The following is a 6,010-nucleotide window of genomic DNA, read 5'->3' on the forward strand; positions in this document are numbered from 1 at the left end:
TACTGACCTCCACACATCCTGTACTGACCTCCACACATCTTGTACTGACTTCCACACATCTTGTAGTGACCACCACACATCCTGTACTGACCTCCACACATCCTGTACCGACCTCCATACATCCTGTACTGACCTTCATACATCCTGTACTGACCTCCACACATCTTGTACTGACTTCCACACATCTTGTAGTGACCACCACATCCTGTACTGACCTCCACACATCCTGTACCGACCTCCACACATCCTGTACTGACCACCACACATCCTGTACTGACCTCCACACATCCTGTACTGACCACCACACATCCTGTACTGACCTCCACACATCCTGTACCGACCTCCACACATCCTGTACTGACCTTCATACATCCTGTACTGACCTCCACACATCCTGTACTGACCTCCACACATCCTGTACTGACCTCCACACATCCTGTACTGACCTCCACACATCCTGTACTGACCTCCACACATCCTGTACTGACCACCACACATCCTGTACTGACCTCCACACATCCTGTACCGACCTCCACACATCCTGTATTGACCTTCATACATCCTGTACTGACCTCCACACATCCTTCCTGTATTGATCCTCAAACACCAACAAATCCTTCCCGCAAAACGCAAAGATGTGGATTAATATATTTGCATAAAACCGCAGAATGATAAAGAATAAATGTATTGTATTCTCTTTAAGCTAGTTTTACTTGGACAGTCTCTAAATTTGAAAATCCTAAAGTAGAAAGAATATACTTTGATCGTTAAAATCTTTTCGGAGAAAACTGACGTTCTTCATGTTTATGAGTGTCGAAGTATACAAACATTAAGACGATTTATTAATACAAAAGAAGGAAAATGAGAACAGAGGAGTGACAAGTTCAAAATCTTTCCACACACCACTTAGACTTGACCCAATGGCCCTGAATATTTGTATTTAGGTTCGTCTGATCTCTACTCAGCATTTGTGACCTATATGAATAAACAAGCCACTTCTGCACTAAATATATTACGCTTCTTGTCATGCAACGTCATCTGGCCAACACCATCTGGCCAACGCCACCTTGCTGACGCCACCTGGCCAACTTGGCCTGGTAAACGTTAGCTGGCCGACACCACCTGAGCAATCCACAGATTTCGTAAACTTGAATATTACCAATATCTTATGTTCCTTCAGACATAATGTATAAGTGATGTAAATGCCTTAAGAAAACCGACAAGTGTAACATTTGGGACTCTTAGAGGAAACGCTTCGCAAGCCAATGGCTTCTACAGTCCAGTCCAGATAACTATGACGGTCGTAGGCTGGTAGAGTAACCATCCAGGTCACAACTACCGTATGGATGTGAAATGGATCCCGGTTAAATGTTTTGTACTCTAGCTAGAGTACTGGTTTTCCTATAACTTCATCAACACGTGAGATGACGAGTAAGCTTACAAACTTCTGCTTGCAGTCAGTATAGAATGACTTTTATTTTTCTCTTCTTTTTTGAATAAGTTAAAGACAATTTACCCGAAATGCATTGTATACTAGTGGCTTTCTTTTGTGCCTACCAATGTTTTATTACATTATTTTGTAACTCGTATTTTCTTTTTTTTTGTATTTGTTATATTTTCAATTTCTATTCTGTCTTTGCCAGTAGTATCTCCCTCAAAAGACCAGTACTAATTTAACATCACAACACTGGGTTACTTGGTCACTTGTAAGGTCTATAACTAGTAATAAACCGCGAGGAAAAATAAATGTGCTATTGTACCATGGGAGGCCAGGCTGGTCCAGGAATTTGGCACCTCAGCGTTTGCTCGTAAGTGGACTGTAACCTCTGTGATGTGTAAAGGGAGACGTATTTGGCCTATCAACCTGTCTCTGCATATTAAAGCTTGATGGGTTTTTTACTAAAGTGGTCCGGCTTACTACAGTAGTATATCCCCTGGCAGATGTTCGTACTGCAGCACCGCGGAAGCACGCACCTTGGTAGCACAATGTTTAACACATTGGTAAAACCATGTCTGACTTTTTTTGGGGGGTTATCCTAGGTAATTTACATGTATGATAATTGTGCCTATGTATACCTGTGCCTAAATAAACTTACATGGTAGCACTATGATAGCACGAGTAGCACCCTGATAGCACTGTGGTATCCCATGGTAGCACCTTGGTAGGGTAGCTGGGTGAAGTATGCCGTGGTTATCATGATGGATGTATGGCTGATGCTAATACATTCTTACTTCCTAAAGGTTTGAAGCCTCAGAACTTTCTTCAACCGGAGTGTAACAGATTATTATTATTATAATAATCAAGGGGAAGCGCTAAACCCGGAGGATTATACAGCGCCTGGGGGGGGGGGATGTGGAAGGCATTCAGGCTTAATTCGGGGAACTGGAGCACAGATCCAATTTCCTAAATCAAGAGCCCCTCACCAACATCAAGGAACCTTCCTTGAGGGGCGGAGTGTAACAGAACAAATTGCCAGGTTGAGGTGCGGTTTTTAATAGTCATGGAACGATTATTATTATAATCATGGGGAGCGCTAAACTAGTAGGATTATACTACAGCGCATGTGGGGGGGATGGAAGGTATTCAGGCTCAATTCAGGGAAACGGAGCACAGATCCAATTCCCTAGATCAAGAGCCCCTCACCAGCCTCAAGGAACCTCCTTTGAGGGGAGTCATGTTAGTTTAATATGTTTATTATGCACCCCATACCCATCCTGTGGGTCATGGAACGAGAAAATTTATCTCGACGTGAATCTTAAACTTATGACCTACTTAGTGAACCTCCTGGTTATGTGACTGAGGCTCTCCGTTGGCTTACCGTTCCTCCCTATATAAAAAATTGACCTTCATCTCATAAGAGGTTATGGGGGTTCCATACACCAGTTGAGTGAGCAATGGGATAATCTACGTCCATCGTCAACAGAGTAACTCTAATGTCTAATAAATGTTAAAACTTCAAAAGCAATACTAATAATCTCCGCTGCCATCCGTGCCGCAAAACATCACAGACATTTCCCAACAGAACGAGGATGCTGGGTGCTCAAGCCCCTAATGCTCAAAGCTTTTTTTTTTTACCCTACCTCCCTCCAAATGCTCCTGGGGCAACCACCTACCCCTCCTACTTTTCACCCCTGATTTGCACACCCTCTTAGTTATCGTACCCCTCTCCATCTCTACGTGCCCAAACCACCTCAGCATCCCTTTCGCAGCCCTCTGAATATATACCCTTGCTAGCCTCACATCGCCTTTTAATTGCTACTCTCCAAATTCTCTGAATGATATTGCATCACTCATTGCTCTGAAGCATGGCATTATATATATATATATATATATATATATATATATATATATATATATATATATATATATATATATATATATATATATATATATATATATATATATGGAGAGGGGTACGATAACTAAGAGGGTGTGCAAATCAGGGGTGAAAAGTAGGAGGGGTAGGGGGTTGCCCCAGGAGCATTTGGAGGGAGGTAGGGAGACGGCCGACTTGTTGAAAAAAAAAATATATATATATATATATATATATATATATATATATATATATATATATATATATATATATATATATATATATATATATATATATATATACGTACTTTTTTCAACACACTGCCTGTCTCCCACCGAGGCAGGGTGACCCAAAAAGCAAGAAAGACCCAAAAAGAAAGAAAAAAACTTTCATCATCATTCAACACTTTCACCATCATTTATACATAAAAACTGTCTATGCAGAGGCGCTCAGATGCATCAGTTTAGATGTCACTCCAAACCGCCAATATCCGAAACCCCTCTTTTAAAGTGTAGGCATTGTACTTCCCACCTCCAGGACTCAAGTCCGGCTAACTGGTTTCCCTGAATCCCTTCACAAAATATTACCCTGCTCACACTCCAACAGCTCATCAGGTCCCAAAAACCATTTGTCTCCATTCACTCCTAACACACTTGCTGGAAGTCCAAGCCCCTCGCCCACAAAACCTCTTTTACCCCCTCCAACCTTTCCTACGATGACCCTTAACCCCTCCACTACAGATTTGTATACTCTCCAAGTCATCCTATTTTGCTCCATCCTCTAAATGAACAAACTGCCTCAACATCCCCTCTTCAGCCCTCTGAATGCTTTTAGTTTGTTCACAACTAATTTCCACACTACGAATTCTCTGCATAATATTTACACCATACATTGCCCTTAGACACATCTCCACTGCCACTGCAGCATTTACAACCCATGCTTCACACCCATATAGTGTTGGTACCACTATACTCTCGTACATTCCCTTCTTTGCCTCACTGGATGACGTTTTTTGTCTCCAAAGATACCTCAATGCACCACTCGCCTTTTTTTCTTCATCAGTTCTATGGTTAACCTCGTCCTTCATAAACCCATCCACTGACAAGTCTACTCCCAAATATCTGATTATTATTATTATAATCAAAGGGGAAGCGCTAAACCCGGAGGATTATACAGCGCCTGGGGGGGGGGGATGTGGAAAGCATTCAGGCTTAATTCGGGGAACTGGAGCACAGATCCAATTCCCTAAATCAAAAGCCCCTCACCAACATCAAGGAACCTTCCTTGAGGGGCCAAATATCTGAACACATTCACTTCTTCCATACTCCCTCCCTCCAATGTGATATCCAATTTTTCTTTACCTTACTCTTATCTATGTTCACTTTCAATTTTCTCCTTTACACACCTTCCTTAACTCATCCACTAACTTTTGCAACTTCTCTTTAGAATCTCCCAAAAGCACTGTACCATCAGCAAAAAGTAACTGTCAACTCCCATTTTGTATTTGATTTCCCATAAATTAATCCCACCCCTCTCCCCAACACCCAAGCATTTACTTCTTTTACAACTCCATCTATAAATATGGTAAACGACCATGGTGACATTACACATCCCTGTCGAAGGCCTACTTTTACTGGAAAGTAATCTCTCTCTCTCTCTCTCTCCTACACACCCTAACCTGAGTCTCTATCCTCACAAAAACTCTTTACAGCTTTTAATACACTTGCAACATCTGCCACATTGCTCTCCTATCCACCCTGCCATATGCATTTTCTAACTCCATAACTGCAATTAAAACTTCCCTACCTTTATCTAAATATTGTTCACTTATATGCTTCATTTGGTCTACACATCCTCTACCCATTCTAAAGCCTCCTTCTTCATCTACGATCTTGATCTCTGTCTTACCTCTAATTCTTTCAATAATAACTCTACCACACACTTTACCTGGTATACTCAGTAAATCTATTCCCTTATAATTTTACAATCTCTTTTGTCTCCCTTTCCTTTACTCCATTTGCACACCTGCTTGTTAATGCAGATATCTTATAAGCCAATCATATGGCAGCAAATCAATGCCTAAAAGCATGCAGACTTTGTCAAGAGGTTTAATTGTTGTTCAGGCTAAACATCAAAATGAGGAAGAAATATAATTTAAGTGACTTTGACCGTGAAACGATTGTTGATGCCAGACGGGGTGGTTTGAGTATCTCAGAAATTGTTTATCTTCTGGAATGTCACACACACACAAGTCTCTGGAGTTTACAGTGTAAAAAGATAAAAAAGATGAAAATTTTATTTCTTTGTAAAGGTTACAATGTGTAATTACAATTTTGGTTTGCTAAGTACAAAGAAAGCCAATATCTTGCCGAGGCATTTCGGGCAGACTAATCCTAGTGTATCCAGTATATGGCAGTTCTGTGGGCAAAAATGCCTTTTTCTTGAAAAAAAAGTCAAGAGGAAAATGGCCAGACTGGTTCATGCTGACAGGAAGGTGACACTAACTCGAATAACCACAAGTTACAAACGTGGTATACAGAAGAGCATCTCTGAATGCACATGTCAAATCTTTAAGTGGATGGGAACAGCAACAGCCCACACTGGGTTCCTCTCCTGTCAGCTTAGAACAGAAAACTGAGGCTATAGCGGGTACCAGCTCACCAAAATTGAACAGTTGAAGATTGGAAAAACATTGC

The sequence above is a fragment of the Cherax quadricarinatus genome, chromosome 33 (genome assembly GCF_038502225.1).
Source record: "Cherax quadricarinatus isolate ZL_2023a chromosome 33, ASM3850222v1, whole genome shotgun sequence".
Lineage (NCBI taxonomy): Eukaryota > Metazoa > Arthropoda > Malacostraca > Decapoda > Parastacidae > Cherax > Cherax quadricarinatus.